Source organism: Rhinolophus sinicus, chromosome 6, assembly GCF_057876585.1.
Source record: "Rhinolophus sinicus isolate RSI-liver-muscle chromosome 6, RSI-T2T, whole genome shotgun sequence".
Classification (NCBI taxonomy): Eukaryota; Metazoa; Chordata; class Mammalia; order Chiroptera; family Rhinolophidae; genus Rhinolophus; species Rhinolophus sinicus.
The window spans coordinates 46,758,760-46,777,048 of NC_142506.1; the positions used below are offsets into that span (position 1 = coordinate 46,758,760).

An 18,289-nucleotide genomic window follows, 5' to 3' on the forward strand; every position below is an offset into this window, starting at 1 on the left:
AGTGGGGGAGGCTGCCAACCCAGCACCCAGCACTGGGGATAAGAAACATACAAGAATGAGCCCTACTGGAGACAGGTAGACTCCAGTCTTCAAACCAAAGCTCAGTGGGAAACTCATAAGCAAGGCAGGAGAGGCCGAGCTGCTTCCACTAACACAAGGGAAGGAAGAGTCCAGGGCTTCTCTCGGGTCCTCCTCCCTGCACCCTGCTCCATCTCCCTACTGGCTGCGTGGTGCACCCCCATCTGCCTTAGGGGAGTTAGGTGCTCTTCTGAGCCTTTGTTTCTTCATCCTGAAAAGCAGACAGAACACTTTGGAGGACTGTCGCGAGGACAGACAGCCCAGTCATTAAATAAAATGGTACACACGGCACCAAGCACAACACATAGGTGCCTAATAACGGCTCTGCCCATCCTCTTAATTGTTGGGGTGAAGGTGAAGAAGAAAGAAACGTTGTTTCTCAAAGTTCCCTGAGTCCCAGACAAACCCCAAGTTCGTCGTTGAATAAACAGTGGGAGACCCCAAAGGCATTGGGTAGTGTGCTGTCCCTGCTCAGTCTGCCTCAGACCACAACTGCCACAGAGCGGGCTCTCTCACTGGGTCCTCACACACCACTTGTTAATTCCACTTTTCCGTCCCTCTCCAAGGGCACAAATGAGTGACAAACCATTCCTTTCCCCGTGTTCTAAGATCATCCCACTGATGGGTTCTGGGGAGTGGCTCTGAGAGGGCCCATGGCCCTAGGTGGCCGATGCCCCTGCAGTTCTGCCCACAGCCACAGGTTCTGTAGCCAATGAGAACCTTGCTTCCCCTTGCAATGGGCCTTGGCACTTCCCTTCTGTGCCTTAAGGCTCTAAGGGATATAGCCGCATATGAATTCATCGCTAATTCTTTTCCAGGTAACTGCTGTGCTTTTACACCTTCTTAACCTTGTTCTAAAGTGGAGATTCTGAAATTTGGTTACAACCCCCCAACTCCACCTCACTGAAGGACCCCTAAATCTCAAGAGGCACACTGTTTAGCATCCCCACCCCAATTGTGGTTTTCCCCAAACCTATTTGTCACTGCCTGCTTCTGATTGCTGAAATATCCTTTATGGACACTTTCCCAAATAACAGTTATTCCTTAAATTAAAAGCATTCTGAAAAAAAAAGTGCAAACAATGAGTTCATTAATGTAGCATATTACACAGTAACATACTGGATAACAACAGCATTTATATATACAAACAGCAACCAGGTAGAGCACATAGTGAGGAAAATGGTGCCTCCTTCAAGAGTTTGTTTTCCACAATGGCAACACAATAACATACAAATAAACTTAAGACTCGTGCAAAATGTCTGAGAGAAAAAAACTTTAAAAATGCAAAAGAAGAGTAGAACCAATGGAAACACGTATCATGTTCTAAGAGAGGAAGATTCATTATCGTGTTAATTCTCCTTAAATTCACTTATAAATGTAATGTGACCTCAACACAAATATCAACTTTTTAGACTAAATAAACTGATTCTAAAGTTCATAAGGCAAATGAAGTAAGCCAGAGCAGTCAGGAAAAGGAAAAGAGAAGCAAGAGAAAAGAACAAAAGAGAAGGGGTGAGCAGAAACAGCCACCCCACATATCAAAGCACATCATACAGTGTAAATAATGACAACAGCATAGTCTGGCTAATGGACAGACAACACAGCCAGTGGAATAAGCTAGAAAATATAGAAAGAGACCCAATCCTAATCAGAAACTCAGTAAATTACAAATGTGACATGTTTAATCATTGTGGATGGGCCAGTAAATGAAACAAGACAATTGAAAAAGAGTTAAGTATGATCCATACCTCATACTTTGCAATGGCATCAACTCCAAATGGATCAAAACTATAAAAATGAAAGTACTAGAAGAAAGCATGAGCCAATTGCTATAGAACCTTAGAGTATAGAAAGCCTTTCTTTTACATAGAATCCATACCAAATAAAAAAAAAAAGAGTGATTACAATTTTCTACCACCTAAATTTTTTTACAAATGTGTACACACACCCACATCATTAGCAAAACCAAAAGACAACAATGTGGAGTAAATATTCGCAACTCCAACCACAGACAGCTTATCTTCCCTTAACATAGAAACAGCTCTTTGAAATTGTAAAGAAAAAAGATCACACCAACAGTACAATTTTTGTTTAGATGGACAAAGGACATGAGGAGGTAGCTCAGAGAGGAGGAAAAGCAAACAGCCCTGAAAAGAATGGAACGATGCTCAGTCTTGCTTTAATAGCAGAAATGCAAATTAAAACTGCGAAGCGATGCCTGTGGAGAAGAGGATGAAGAAGGGGGTGGAGAAGAGGGTGGAGAAAAGGGCCCCTAAATAATTACTGGTGACTATGCATGTTGTATAACCCCATTGAGGGGTTCTAGAAAACCTTGTAAATATCACAAACGCACTTACCCTTTGACCCAACAATCCTACTCGCAGAACTAAAGATGTATTTGCATGCACAGGAATTGTCCCAAGTGGCCCTGTTCATAGCAGCAGAAGATTGGGAGCAAGCCAAGGGCCCAGTAATAAGAAGCAGGTAAAATAAATTTATGGGTCATCTGTAAATAGGATCCTAGAAAGCTATAAAAATGAACGAAGACGCTCTTTATGCACCAATCATAAGATCTCCAAGACATACAAATAATTAAGTGAAAAGAACAAAGCCCAAAACAGTTTGGGTAGAATGCTAACTTTTGTGGGGATTGTCACATGGGCATTTTGTGGTAGTTTTAATTTCCATTTCTCTGAACATAAGGGAGATTGAAGGTCCTTTCATCCTTTCATGAGCCACTTGATTTCCTCTCCTGTGAAAGGGAGAAAGAAAAAGGAAAAAACATATTACCTATATATGTACTTTTTTTGGTTTTGATATATATTTTTTGTTTCTGGTGTGTGTGCGTGTGTGTGTGTGTGGTGTGTGTGTGTGTGTGGTGTGTGTGGTGTGTGTGTGTGTGTGTGTGTGTGTGTGTGTGTGTGTGTGTGGTATTTGATAAAGATGCCCAAGAAACTCATACAAGTGTTCACTTGAATTGGGGTTGATAGGAGAGTGAGGGTAGCATCGAGGCTTTTTAGCTTTGATTTCTGAACTAGGAAAATAAATTATCTGTTCAAAAACAAAAGTAAACTAAATTAAGCCTTTCCCTGTCAATTCCTTAAGCTTCTACTAAACCTATCATTTTTCACCCTTGCCAGGTATTTTCTCCAACTCAAAATCTGACTTCGGAGGAATGGGGCAAAGTCAAGGATAAAGGAGCAGCTGGGGTGCCTGCAAGACCCGTAGGCCCACCCCATGTGGATAAACCCTTGCCCATTGGTAAAATATGAGGTCAACAGAGAGGCTGCATTTTTTCAAGAAGAGGAGCCAATCCCTGCTTTGGAGTAAAACTGGCCATGAGTCGGGGCTTCTAGGCAAACCGTCTTCAACAACAGACAATAGGTTCCTGCAACCAGCAGAGGAAAGAGAACACTCCCAAGCCCGGAATATTCCATCTCTAGCCTTCAGTTGGACCCAGGCCTGACCTGACTTCCCTGTCATGTTTAGAGCTTAGTCAGAGGCAACATAAGTGCAACAGCTCTTATGTTTGTTCACTTACCTGCATTTCCCTTGCAATGCCTGGGACGGAAGCTTGTCATCCCCAGCCTTAAACATTCTTCCAGCCTGAAGTCCCCTGGCCACAGCTCTGCTTTGCCCTCCTTTGTGGAAGAGCAAGAGCCTGTGGCAGGTCTGACGCACAGGGAAAGAAGAAAGCAAACTGAGCCTCCAAAGCCACATCCCTGGGGCCTGCGCTCGTGGCATCTCCCTTTGATTCCTCTGAGTTTATGAGCTCAGAGCACAATGCGTGGGAAGTTAGTGGAGCAGCTGCCCCGGGAAAGAACTGTTCATTCTGCTGGTTCGGACTTCAAAGAGACGCACCGAGGGGCAGGGGCCATGGGGGTGCAGGGAGCGGAGAGACAGCAGTTTCTCCACAAAGCATCCAGTTCTCACCAGTCTGCATGCTATCCACATGCAGGAGGTGATTTGGTTTGGTTCATAGCAAACCAAAGAGAGGGCATTTGTTCTGTCACTAATGGGGGGAGCTTGGTGCAGCCAGGGCCCAGTGAGGGTCCAGCGTGCAGGGGGCCCAAAGACATAGATACTGACCAACCGGAGGGGTTCTGGAGACAGGAGGTTGGAGGAGGGACTTCTGTTCCCCTGGCATCAAGCAGAGCCCCTGGTCCCCTCCCCAACCTCACTGCCCCAGGCAGAGTCCAGGACACTCCCTGTCCAGAATCACAGCACTGGTTTCTGGAAGGCCACCTTGTTTCCCTAATTAAAACCTACAGAAAGAAGGATGGTTTGGGCCTGGTTCACAAGTTCAGTGACTGGGAAAAGGATGCTGGGTCCCCTGCAGTGATGACTCATCCACTCTTCAGAGGGGTCAGGGCACTGTGGTGTATTTCCCCTGCTATCCACAAAGTGCCAAAGGGACAAGGGACCCCTTCAGTCATGGCGAATACGCCACTGCAGTCTGGAGTAGCCAGAAAATCCACCAAGAGGTCCTGGGCAAGTGCCAGGAAAGGCTTTCCTCCATCCAGCCCACTGACATTCCACAGCAGAGAAGAGCAGGACTGCAGCCTCCAAAGGGCTTCTCACAGTGTGGTCCAGGGACAAGAACTGCACCTGTCCGGGGGCGGTCCTAGTCCTCCCAGCCCATCCCAGCCATCTGTCTGGGGCTGGGCAGCTCCTAGGACAGGCAGCTCATCTCCTCCCCAGGTACCATGATGTGCCTCCGAGCATCCATGGTGTCCTTCTTCGTGACATGTGTCTGCCCTTACGCCCCTCCCACCTGTCGCACATCTTAGACCCCTAGAGGACACGTGGGATCCCTCTGGCACAGAGGGCCCACAAAGAGCTTCAGAGTCAGACGCGCCCATGAGCCCTCCACCAGTAGGGTGCTAGTCCTGAGCTTTTCCACCCATTCCTCACTTGTCATGACTTTGAAGCCCTTCCCCAACCTTGACATTCATCTCCACGTTCCTGCTGCAGTGTCCCATGTCCCTAGGTTTCTCTGAGCAGAGCAGAGAGTACGAGACCACGTCCCTCAGTGATTCATTGGCTCAGCCAGTATCTATTCGGTGCCTGCTGTGTGCCAAGTGCTGGGCTCTGAGCTCTCCTAGTGGTCCTCCTCCCAGAGGCTCTGCTGACTAACAAAACACAGTGGCCCCATCTCTTCTGGCCTGAAAGACCAGGCTTCTTGGATCTTCATAAGTGACTGTGAGAACAGGCTCTTGGTATGTCTGAGATGGCCTCTCACAGGTGTAGAATTATCTTGGGACATGAAGCCCCAGGAGAAGGAGATGAAGAGAAGCTGTAGGCGGACACTCGGGAGAGCACTGGAAAATGTGACCTGTAACGCAAGTCCAGACTGAGTTATAAGTCCCTGTGTATTAGTTATCTGTGGATGCGTAACAAATTAGCCTAAACTTAGCAGCTTAAAACAACAATAGCATTTGTTACATCACAGTTTCTGTAGGTCAGGGATCCAGGAGTGACTCAGCCGGATGGTTTTGGTTTAGGGTCACGCATGAGGTTGTCGTTAAGATGTCAGCAAGGGCTACTGTCATCTGAATGCTTGACTGGGGTGGGAGGATCTGCTTCTAAGATGGCCCCGCTGTCACACAGCTGGCAAATCAAGGTTGGCTGTTGGAAGGAGACCTTAGTTCCTCTCTACATAGGCCTGTCTGAGTGTCCTCACCAGGTGGCGGCTGGCTTCCTCCAAGAGAACAAGGCAGAAGCCACAATGTCTTCTCTGCCCCAGTTGCAGAGGTCACACTCGGTCATTTCCATAATATCCCTTTGGTCACACGGGTCGGCCCCATTCAGTGTGGGAGGGGACTACACAGGACTGTCTGAGTACCATCTCAGAGGCTGCCCACCCGTGGTGAGTCTCATCAGGAGGAAGTCCCTGAGCTGCAGCCGACATTTGTTTTACCAAAACCCACTGAGCCTCTATCCGTCTCTACTCGGCATCCCTGTGGGTTTGTGTTTGTAACAGTACACCAGGTATCAAGTATGTGTCAAGGGACACACAAGCCTGTTCAGCAGAGGGGCGGAGACTTCTGACTCATTCAGAAATAATGGGGCCAACGCTGGATTCTGCCACAGAGCAAACAACCCCACAAAGAAGGGGCAGAGGCCACAACCAGCCGTCGTCACCTCATCTTCCGAGAGGGCCTGTTGAAGTGCTTGGGTTTAGAGACAGTGAACAATTGTCAGGAGAGAGGGACAGTTCAGGGTGCAATGCTGGGTGCGTTCATAGATATTGTCTTTCAACACACCCCTGGGACTTTGTGCTAACTCCCTGGGCCACAGGGAGCATTGAAAGAAACGGAATGAGTGCAACTTGGGACTGTAATCCTGAAGGAAGAGTAGAATTACCTGTGATTGGTAGCTGGGGACGAGCTGCCAGACGTGGTGGAGAGGCTGCCACCCACTTCCCATCAGGTAGCACTGGGCTGTGGAGAAGATGAGGTCATCACCAGGAAGACAGGAAAAGAGACCTCAGTATGACAGGGGCTAATCACAAGGTCACATCACAGCCAACCGACACCAGCTGGACAGGGAGGGGCCTGGCAGCAAAGCAGAGGCCCAGGCAGCGCAGAAAGGGACCGCAGAGTCTCGGCTGCAGTACAAAACAGCACCACTGCAAGGGGAATCTTTAAGTCCTCATGGGACTCTGACCTTTTGGGGAAAGAGGCGGCTTGCAGCCAGAGCCTGTCATCCACTGACCATGGACAACTCTAAAAGCTGGGACACACACTGGGCACTGTGTCAACTGGTGTCAGGTCTGGAAGCAGCAGCAGAAACCTGATCTGGAGCCACCTCAGTTTCCCCATCTGCAAATAGCCAAAAAGGGTAAAAGCAGCTGTTTCCATACTGGAGAAGCCAATGGCCCCCACGACCAGCAGGGTGTCCCAACTCAAATTCAGCCAAACCAGTTTCATTAAACAGCTCAAAGAGTTACACAAAACTGTCCACACAACTCAAATTAAAATTTTTATTTTAATCCACTTATATTTTAAAACAGTGTGTGGTGATAGGAAGAGTACCAGACTTCGAGCTTAAGTGTCAGGGCTTGAATTCCAGCTCTGCCGCTGACTGGCTGTGGGAACTTGGTCAGTTTTCTGGACCCCGACATTCTCAAGTGCGTAAACACAACAATGACCAGCTCCATGTCAACACACACACATGCAGTCTGTCTGTAGACGTTCCTGTGATCGTTCGTCATTCCGGTCTCTGCGGGCTCTTAGGAGGTGGGATGGAAGGCTGCAGTACCCCTGTTTGGGTCTCTGGTCTCGGGTGAAGGGACCGGGCCTTGGAGGTCAGCCTAGCACAGGAAGCACAGTGCTGGGCTCTCGGGCTGAGAGGGCTTCATCCACTCCAAACACCCCCTTCACAGCTGGGAAGTCCAGGCCCAGACTCCTCAAAATCACATGGCCAGTGGCCTGACCTCTCCTCTTCCCCCACCGCCGGTCCTGCTCTGGGCTCCAGACGGCAGCCCAGTGAGTTGAAGATGGGACATCATAACTTCCAGGTACGCTGGTATCTTTCCCTTTGAGGAAGACACAGTCTTCTCATTGCTGGCACTTTTTAGAAACCTTAAAACTAACTCCCACTGGTGACTTGCCTGACAACCTGTGCTCCTTCCTGCTGGCACCACTTCTCTCCACAGCTCACAAGGCTGCTCCTGCATGTCTGCCCAGCAGCTGCTCCAACAGCCCCACCTTGTTCCCCCTCTCGGCCTCTGTGCAGCTCGCTTCACCCGACTCCCACCAGTCCACACCTCTGTGGTCTCCTCCTCTGGGTGCTGGCCTCTTCCCACCATGTTTTTTGCCTTGCTTGCAATTTCCTCTTCCTTTGTCAGCGTCTGACCCTGCAAACGTCCCCCGCACCTGTCCTCAATCTTCCATGCTTCCCCCTCTCTCTACTCAGTCTCAAAAACTGAGAAACCCCTCTTATCTCGGCAGATGACCTCCAAATCTATACCCCCAACACTGGCCTAGTTCCCAAGGGCTGGGTGGGGACCCTCAGCAGCCATTCCCTCCTGGAATCCAAAAACCAATCTACCATCTTCCCTCCAAATCGTGCTGGCGATTTCTGTTAGTCACCTAGCTGGGCACCTCAAGGTCATCCTAGACTCCTCCCACTGCCCCCACCTCCAATGAGCCAGCAGGTCTTGCAGGGGTTTCCTTCATGGTGGCACTCACATATGTTTGTGTCTTTCCATTCCTGCTGTCCGTAAAGATCCTCCAAAAATGCCTCTTTCCTATTCTTTCCCTCTTGTGAGACGTTCAGAAGCTCTCCACTCAGCAGTGTGTCGCGTGGGATGTGGTTTAAGCCCCTGAGCCTGGCCTTCTGACGCCCCTACAATCAACCCCCATCTGCTTTTCCACACTGACCTACTCTTTCCTGAACCCCTTGCCTTAGCCCGATGACCGGTTCGTTCTAGTTTTGAACGTGTTTTGTAAATGGCTGCCTTTCTAGTCCCGTCCCTAGAGAGCTAAGACAGGAGCTCACATTTCCCCACATTCCCGTGTTACAGGAGCTGCTCTAACCACTTCACATGCACCACATCCTGTACTCCTCTCATCAAGCCCAGAAAGCATGCACTGTTATCACCCTACCTTACAGGTAAGGAAACTGAGACCGAGAGAAATTAAGTAAGTCACCCAAGGCCACACAGCAGACTGGTGGAGTCAGCATTCAACCCTATGCCATCTGGCTCCAGGGTCACTGAACCAAGAGGCCCATGGTGACAAACAAACCTGTTTGTCAGCAAAAGGGTACCCTGACAGCTCAATATTTTAGCATGAGCCAAGATTGACATGGTATTATGGAGAATTCAAAGTGTAACTCCTGGAGGACAGAAAGTTTTCCCCTGACCTCCAGGCTTGGGAGAAGATGATGAAACAGTAAGTCATCCTGCCATTAAAATTAAGTTCAATCACCCCTAATGGAATGTCACCTCTAAGACAGCCATTAAAGCCACCTGCCGAACGGACTGATGGGGTTCTGCATATATCACCATGACCTTGTCCCTCTAACAGCCATCATGTTCAGGGAGTGGGTAGACCCTGGGAGACACAGAGTGACACTCAGCTCCACCTGCACACGTTCGTTGCCAGGAGGAGAGAGGCCTGCTGCTCCTCCCACCATGGGGACATGTATATTTCAGTGTGGTAGGGACATGATGGAGGGCGAGCCTGGTGCATGGAGACACAGGCTTTGACCTGCACACAGAGTTCTCACTGCTGTGAGACAAGGTGAACAAGGCCCTGGTCACTGGGCGGGGCACTGGACCCTGCCACTCACAGCTACACGACAACATTGCCCTTCTCCAAGGGCACGCAGCTCCCACCGGCTGTGATCTCTGTCACCGCACCTGGGTCCCCAGCCCTTATGGTGCACTTACTCTGCCGTAGATTTAATGCGTAAGATTTAATGCCTAAGATTTTGGGCACTAAGAACCTTCGCCTACACAATGAAATGAGGTTATTTTTATCTCTGATGACATGAAGAAGACCCACGGAGGCGAAGTGACTAGGTAGAAAAAGTGGGGGTGCGGGCCCGCCCCTGTCATGCCATCTGCTCAGGCTTCGTTCTTTTCATGTCTGTACTTCGTCCCATAAACAAGACAGATAGCATTGTCCCCAGTTAATAGATGGGAAAGCTGAGGCTCCAACAGGCTGGAGAGAGTTGCCCCAAGGGCCCATCCGGCAAGTGGCAGGGCTGGACGTGGCCAGGCCGCTTCCCCGAGTGAGCACGGTGCCCTCTGCATGTCACATTGCTGCAGTCGCCAGCCCCTTTTGCCTGGACCCTCACCCTCACTGACCAAGCTAGAAACGGCCCATCACCCCAGCGCGAGCCTCCTTTGCTGTGGGCCAAGGTCCCATCTACTGTCCAGCCTGCCCTTGTTTCTCCTCTTCGGCTTTGTGACTTCCCAGTCCTCCTCCATTGGCCCAGAGGTTTGTCCTCTGAGCCCTCAGAATGTGGCTCAGTAAACCTCCCTACACGCACAGTGCCACCCACCTCCCTGCCGGGACCCGCCCCCGGTCCTCTGTCTGCCTGCTCCGTGCACCCTGCCTGGTTCTTTCAGCCAAGCCAGACTCCAGGCCTTGGTCTCCTCACTGGGCAGCACCAGCAGCTTCACACCCCAGGACACGGTTCCGCTCTTGCTACAGATTCCTGGGCAGGCTGGCTTTTGACCAGAGCCTTGTTTTGCATACTCGGGGGTCGGTTTGGACCCACCCCATAGGTGGAGGCTTGCCCATGTTCTTTATCCCCTGGCACCACCTTCAGGAACCTGAAGCATCACTGAAGTCAGGGAGAGTTTCAACTTTCAATTATTTCCAGGGGCCACTTTCCCACAAACTATGTGCTTTTCCATGCTTGGCCTGTCCCACAGGTCCAGTCCAGCAGAGTCAGCCTCACACCCCAGGGCTTCTGGGACCCTGTATACCCATCAGTTCTTCCCAGCTCTGCCAGGCAGAAGCCCAGTCCTGGCCAGGCCACTGCTTAGTCTGAGCCAACTATGCTGCCCTCAGAGATATGCCAACACGCTGTCCTCCCCCCAAATAAGACAAGCAAAAGCAAAAGGTCACCTTGATTTCAAGCAAAAGTTCCTGCAGTAGTAGTTGTCACTCAGGGGTGCTTATTGGAGCTAAGCACTGTTCTGGGCATTTTAGCTGAACTGACTCCTTGAATCCTTCTGAGGACAAAAGTGCCATTATCACCCCATTCACAAGTAGGAAAGAAAGCTGAGGCAAAACATGTCGGGGTAAGTAATTATTGGAGCCTGAGTTGAAACCCAGGGTCTGCCTTGGGAGCTAAATCTTAAGCACCACTTGCCATGTATGAAATACAATCATGATGCCGAGTGAAGAGGAGACTTTGGGGTGCGAGTTCTGCTCCTGATTCTGTGACACTGACAGTTATTTAACCTCTCAGAATACTGGTTCCCTCACAGGTAAACACTGGGCTAACAATGAATGTATCTGGTTAGGTTAATGAGAATGAAACAGAAGAGTGTGTGGCAGTGTCTAGAATAGCGTCTGGTACACAGTGGGTGCCGGGTCACTGTGAGTTTTCGTATTTCTTCTAATTAAGAAAGTCTTCGGAGTGAAGTGCCTGCTGCTATGGTGATAGCTTCGGTGCCAAATACTTCAGGGTCAAGGGGTTTCAAAACAGCTCACAGAACTATTCTAGGGGAACACTGCTAATCTTTTTAGGGATCTTTAAAAATCATCTGATGTGGAGAAGAGAAGAAAATTCTTGGTCGTCCTCAAGATTCTGGTTGGATTAGCCCATATTTAATAACATTTCTTGTATATATAATAAACCACCATGGTTTTCATATACTATATAAACCATCAAACAATCTTATTTGGTCAGTAGTCTGTATTTCTAGCTTGTCAGGAAACCAACATAAAACAGTCTGTGCCTTCTTCTCCATTCTCTGAGAAGTTTGTAGCCCTTGGTGTCCGGTCCCCAGAAGCATGACGGGGGTGCTGTCAGAGGCCGTGGGGCCTCTGCTCACATGTGGACGAGGCCTCAACTTTCTTTCTTGGGTGCAGCAACTGTGTGCTTCCTGCAGCAGGCCCAGCTCTTCCATGACGGCAGATGAGCGTTTTTAGTTGCTTAATGGAGGGGAGGGTGTTACCCGGGCACAGAATAAAATCAGGATGCTGGACTGCCTTGCAGAGACTCTGGGACCATAATTCTGATCCCTCTTTCTCTCCTTGCACAAATCCTTTAACCCCCCTGAGGCCTATTTTTTAAAAATCATTTCAAGTGTCTCTGAAAAAACAAGGTAAATGCAATTTCCCTCTCTACATGCTAGTCCCTCTCCTTGGAATATATCTGCAATGTTCTTCCCTTTCCCTGCTTCCTTCCCTTCTTCCAGAAAATTCCCATGTATCTTTCAAGACTCAGCTTAGAAGCTGCGTCCTCCAGGAAGTGCTGGCGTACCCCAGCCATCTGAGAGGGGAGCCCTTCCTGGGCTTCCATCCACTATGGCACTGTGGTCTGTCTCTTTCATTAAACATTGAACTCCTTGCCAGTAAAATGGGTCCTGGTTACCTTTGGACCCCAGAACCTGAGCAGGCAGGGCCTGACACATGGTGGATTCTCAATAAGAGCTTGTTGAGCCAATGAATCATAAAGCTCAATTCCATAATCATATCCATGTTTTCTCACTTGCTTGCAATCACACCTCTAGAAATAAAATGTCAGAGGTTGTGAGATCAGAGAGTTAGGTCAAAAAGCAGGGTGAAGTGCTGGGATGCCACCCTCTCAACATACTGAGCCAACCTCACTAAATGACACAACCACATGAGGAAGGGACAGCAGCAACCTTTCAGCCCTTTGCCAGGCTATAAAATGTAACAGTAAGAATCCATGCCCTGATTTGCCTCCTGAGATAATGCCAGCTTGTGGAATTTAACCATGAAAATATTGATAAATCCCAGGACAAAGTTGATGTCCCATCAGCCCAACTCTGGATCCCAGAATTGCAGAGTCATGCTGGGTCTTCAAGGTCATCTGGTCTACACTCTGCCCTGTGTACAGATCCCACTGGATCCAACAGTCACTCCCAATCCTGGGTGGAGGATCAAAATTTCATCACTCCCAATCCTGGGGGGAGGATCAAAATTTGAAGACTTGAAGTTTCAAGTGGCAAAGAGAAAACCCACTCTGATACAACATTTTTGAGAATCAATGGAACACTTTCTTGGGAAAGTGCACCATGCAGTATCTTGGGAAGCATGAGGAACACAGAGATGAAAAGGGTACATCATACCTGCTCAGAAAGCTCACACTGAGGAATGGCAAAGAGGCCAATTCAGCGGTGGGCATGACGGAGGGCATCTGCAGTGAGGGCTGTGAGAGGAGCACAGATGGGGAGGGTGAGGCAGAAGCCCGGTGTGGAAGGTTCTGCAGAAGAGCTGTCCCCATTCCTTCAAAAACCCAACCAAATCAAACGGTAGGCAGATTCCAAAGAAATGACTCTTAGATAAAATTGGGACAATTGGAGAAATTTCCATATGGATTGGGTACTGGATGATAGCAAGGAGTTACTGGTAATTTTTAGGCCTATGACCATAATCTTATTACATCTGAAGTTGTCTTTATTTTTTTACAGATGCAAAATCTAGTATGTAGCCATGAAATGACATGATGCTTTTTTAAAATTCAGAAAGAGAGACAGAGATGAAGCGAGTGTGGTAAAATCTTGACTCTAGGGACGTACCAGCAGGATTCCTTGTGCTCTGCTGTCTACTTTGGGAAAGTCTGAAATGTTCATAATTTAAAAAGGTGTAAAATGAAGATAAGGTGTCATGTGGCAGAAGACAGAAGAGACACTTGAAGCTGAGCCTTGGCAGGTGAGCAGGATCTCAGAGATGGAAATGGACAGGAGCGTCACTTTGGGGCTGGGGGGTGTAGCCCAGCAGAGGCCTTGAGGCTGGAAGGCTGGTGGTGACTCAGGGGTCCAGTGTGCCTCTGTGTGGGTCAGAGTTCCTAACTCTGTCCCAGGGGGTAGAGGGTCACTTGTGTTGACCTGTTTCTCTAGGATATGGTGAGTGCTGATCAACAAATGAGACAAAAGACTCCACAAACACTGGGCCCTGAACGCAGGCCAAGGGGGAGGATGACCAGACAATTTTCCAAAACAACCTGTTTGTTCCAACCATGCTGACCCTTGCCACAAGGGCAGTCCCCTGCACCCTTCATCGCTGGCATGATTGCCCCTCCTGGAGGATCCAGGCTCTGTCTAGACAGACCAGCAGCCCCCCAGCAGGAGGCCCGGTAGAGTTTCCTCTTTGGAACACCCAGGGTCTTCTTGGGACATGGTTCTCATCACCCCCTTGCTCTGGTTCTCCAGCATCTCCAGAGACTGCAGAGCAAAAGGTGGCCACACAAGAGCAGATCCAGAGGACAACTGCCCAGTGGCACATCCACCTTGCTCTGCCCCACCCCCAAGTTAGATCCCTCCTTGCCTGGCACTGTCTCTGGAAGGAAGCGGGCTGCCTGCCAATCCTCTCACGTGGGACTCCACCCCGTCCATCTCTGCAGGGGTCATCAGGACCTCTGCTGGGGTGGAGTGGGCTTTCAGGACCTGCCACACATCCTACCACCTCATCTCGGGGCCTGATTTGCTTCTGGCTTATCCGGTTTTTCTGAGCTCATGGGAAAACGAACCCGGGCCATATCTACAGAGTGGCCTCAGTGTTCACCTCTTGGGGTAATTACGTTTGACAGCCTGAGAGTCATTCAGAAGTGGTCAAGGGTTCCCTCGCGCGAGATGGGAGGTTCCTCTTCTACAAGCTTATCTTCACTTTGCAGCCCTGGTTACTAACTGCCGAGCGTTGCAAAATCAAAGAGAAAATATTTACAATGCGAGTTGACCTAAAAAGACTTAGACGGGGGTCAGTGTACCTTCAGCTTGGCCTGACCGCTTACACATGAAAAGCCTTAGAGAGAGGCAGGGCTGTGTGGTACAAAGGGCCTGGGTTTCAGAGTCTGACGGAGAAATGAGTTCAAATCCTGCCTCCCCACTTTCTAGTTTGGGCAACAGAGTTAATCTCTGGTTAAATTTCCTATCTCGGCATCTTTTGCAGGTTAAATGAGATTCATGCCAATGAGGTGCCTGGCCTGGAGTAGGCACACTTTGCCTGCTCCCCCCGCCCCTCCCACTCCAGGCGCCAGGTTCCTCATTTCTTAGGTAAGGAAATTGAGGACAGGACCATCAAGACCACTTTCAGTTCTGATCCTGCCATTCCATGCCATTTCGAAGGCAGTAAGTCACTCCTTGGAGGATTTGCATCCAGCCACTCCCTGCGCATGGGGGTGCTGAGCTGGTGTAAATACACAAGGAGAGAAAGGCCCCACATCCACACAGGCTCCTAACCTCCCCTTCCTCAGCGTGAAGGGTTTCTCAGCTCCATGGCACAGAGGAGCTTCTTCTTCCGAATTTTCTGGACTCTCTAGAAGGTCACCAATTGGATGGACATGCTCTACGAGAAACTCAGACTTACCGCTTATCCTGGTGGATGGCGTGGTGGATAGAATATTCCCTCAGCAGATACCAGGAAATGAATTCCCTCCCCCAGGCCGATGGCTTTGGGCACAGCTGTTCCTCCAGGTCCTCACTCTCCAGTGACGATCGGCCCGTCTCCCCTGGGACTGCTCCATGGGATCTTCTGGCTAAATCATGGATCTCGTGACAGTACTTTAAAAAGAATGGGACCCTAGAAAATGTGTGGCATATGATGACTCCAGTTTGGGTCTCCAAACGTGACCTCTAGGAAGGTCCCCCTTCACCAACTGACTAACCCTCTATTGTCCTTTTCCCAAGACGTCCCCCACTGGCCAACCTCTCCTCAGGCACAAAGTGGGGCTCCTCTCTGTGCACTAAGTCCTTGTGAGGTGGCTTGGCCACTTTCTCGTGGGAAACCCCATGGGGTCAGCACCTCTGCCAGTCTCTCATGACCTTGAGGTAGATGACCATATGCCCCCTTTACCCAGATAATCCCAGTTTATTCCTGTTACCCAGGGTAATTATTAATAGCAACTCTTTCTATCCTCTAGCTGGATGCAGGATGCAAGTGCTCCAAGGAGTGACTTACTGTGTCTGAAATGTCTCCAGTGTCCCAGATTACGCAAGAAAGTCCACGGTTGCTGTCCTTCCAGGCCAAGTGGCACCTCTACAGACCTGCCATCTAGCCAAGCTGGATGACTGCAACGTGGAGGTATTTTCAAGGTGGATCAGCCCCTTTAGACGTCATCTAATGCAGATGTTACCCCCTATTTCACCGCTGCAAAGGGGGACATGGCTTTCAATATAACACAAGGAAGGTCACAGGGCGCCAGGCTCAAATGTGCTCACCAGCCCTCCTCAGTGAGGGGCCCATTCTACTGTGCAGCACTCTGGAGACTTCCCTTCATCACTTCAACTCTTCCCTTGGCCAGCCCTTTATCCAGAGGCTTACCTCTGCCAACACCAGGGTGGGGAAGCGCTGCCCGCCCCCTTGCCCAGAGCTGCCCCTGCTGTGGCTCCAAGGTCTAAAAGCAGCTTCCGTCTGCAGAAGATCCATGGAAGCCAAGGACATTGTGTGCCGAGCAGATGGAAGCGCCTTCTCCTCAGGCTGATTGCTCTCGGCTGTTATCACACCATGACAAGGGAAACTTGAAAGAAGGCTTAGGATGCCTCAGATAGTTGAACTGCTGATGTTTTGACATTTTTTCCCTCCTCAGCCAGCAATTCTGTGGTTTTTCTTATTGGGTTGGAGAGGAAACAAATGCCTTCTAGTGCACTTCATGTTTGCAACAGTTTATAATTATGTTACTTCCACCACTGCGTGCCTTAGAGGTTCATCAAGGACACAAGCCCTGCTCCCATTTTACAGGCAGTAAAACCAAGTTCAGATAAGGAAAGAAATTCTGGTCTTGAACTTCACCTGGCCAATCAAGCTTGCTTCTGGAGATAATCAAGGCTTTGGCCAAATTGTTAATGCACACACTCACACACATTCGCTCTCTCGCACACACATTCTCTCTCTCTCTCTCTCTCTCTCTCTCTCTCTCTCTCTCTCTCTCTCTCACACACACACACACACACACACATTCTCTCTCACCCCCACATACATTTTTTCTCTCTCTCTCTCACACACACACACACATATTCTCTTTCTCTCACACACATTCTCTTTCTCACACACACACATATTCTTTCTTTCTCTCTCTTGCACACATACACATACACATTCTGTCTCACCCACACACACATTTTTTGTCTCTCACACACACACATTCTCTTTCTCTCACACGCACATACATTCTCTTTCTCAAATACACACATTCTCTTTCTTTCTCTCACACACATTTTCTCTCTCTCTCTCTCTCTCTCACACACACACACACACACACACACACTCACTCACACACTCTCTACTGTCCACTTGGAGCCTCAGATGGTTTCCCTGCTCTGGTTTTACTCCTGAACTTTCCTACTTCCTGGCTATAAATATACCAAGGACAAGCTTGTCCCTTCGTTTCACTCCACCAGCCAAAGAAGCAGTTACTCAGAAGTAGACAGCAGGGAGCAGCCAGCAAAGGGCGAGAAGACAGATTTGTTCAGTCCAGGACAGAGGAGGCATTTTCCTGGTATTTGCCTTTCAGATGCAGCTGCCAGAGTGCTATCTGGGGAGGCCAAGCCCCATCACACACTCTTGATCCCCCGAAGGCTGGGCTGAGCAAGCAAGGGTACAAAAACCACTCTCATTTTAGATTCCACCTAAACCACAGACTGGCTAAGACAAGGCCTCCTCATTGCCAACCACTGTTGAAACCCACACCGGCCTTTCCAGGTGAGGGCTCAAGGGCATACCCCAGAGAAGCCACTTCGTCTAACTACCAGTCTTCCTCATTACTCATTTTTAAATTAAATTCTTCCTCCGTTCCTCAATGACTTTGAGTCACTGTTTCTTTTATTATTGTTGTTGTTGTTCTAAATTAAGATACAACTATAGTAGTAATATTATTACATAGTAGAAATATTAGCAAGTACTTACTGAGTAATCACTTCATACCTGGTGCCCTGCCCATATGATCACAACAGACCTACTCTGTAGGTCATATTATTACTATCATCATCATCATCATCACAGGTGGGCAGACTGTGGCCCAGAAGGTTAAATCACACACCCAAAGTCACACAGCTGCTAAGTGAGGGAGCCACAAGTTGAACTCAGGTTAACTAACTCCATGCTCCAAACTATTATCTCCTGCAATACTTCACCCCTCCTGCTCCATAACAGATCAAATCCAAGGCTCCCTGATGGAAGACTATTACCAACACATGCTGATATCTGCTACTTGACCTAAAAGGGATGACAAAGAGGGATTCTAGATTAAATAAGTTTAAGAAACATTGTATACCCGTGGTTCTCAAAATATTTGGTCTCAGGAACCATTTACACCCTTAAAAATCTCTATTATTGAGATCCTCAAAGAACTTTTGTTTATGTGGATTATGTCTATCAGTATTTACTGTCTCAGAAATGAAACTGGTTAAGATGGCAGAGGAGATAAATGCTGTGCTTGCCTCCTCCCACGACCACATTAAAATTACGACTAAACTGCCAAACAACCATCAGTGAGGATTGCCTGAAGTCTAGCTGAACAGAAGTCCTATAACTGAGGACATACAGAAGAAGCCACGTCG

General features: G+C 48.9%; 2 long non-coding RNA genes across 2 annotated transcripts; both read right to left on the minus strand.

Moving 5' to 3' along the window:
• Positions 1–2,670: 2,670 nt before the first annotated feature.
• LOC141567830 (uncharacterized) lies at positions 2,671–3,871 on the minus strand. The gene is made up of 2 exons (XR_012490682.1): positions 3,620–3,871; positions 2,671–2,830 (listed from the first exon to the last, which is right to left on the minus strand). It is a non-coding gene; the product is annotated as an uncharacterized LOC141567830 (long non-coding RNA).
• Positions 3,872–7,077: 3,206 nt separating this feature from the next.
• On the minus strand, positions 7,078–16,406 carry LOC141567859 (uncharacterized). Its single transcript, XR_012490775.2, has 3 exons — positions 15,693–16,406; positions 15,102–15,314; positions 7,078–7,618 (listed from the first exon to the last, which is right to left on the minus strand). It is a non-coding gene; the product is annotated as an uncharacterized LOC141567859 (long non-coding RNA).
• Positions 16,407–18,289: the final 1,883 nt, after the last annotated feature.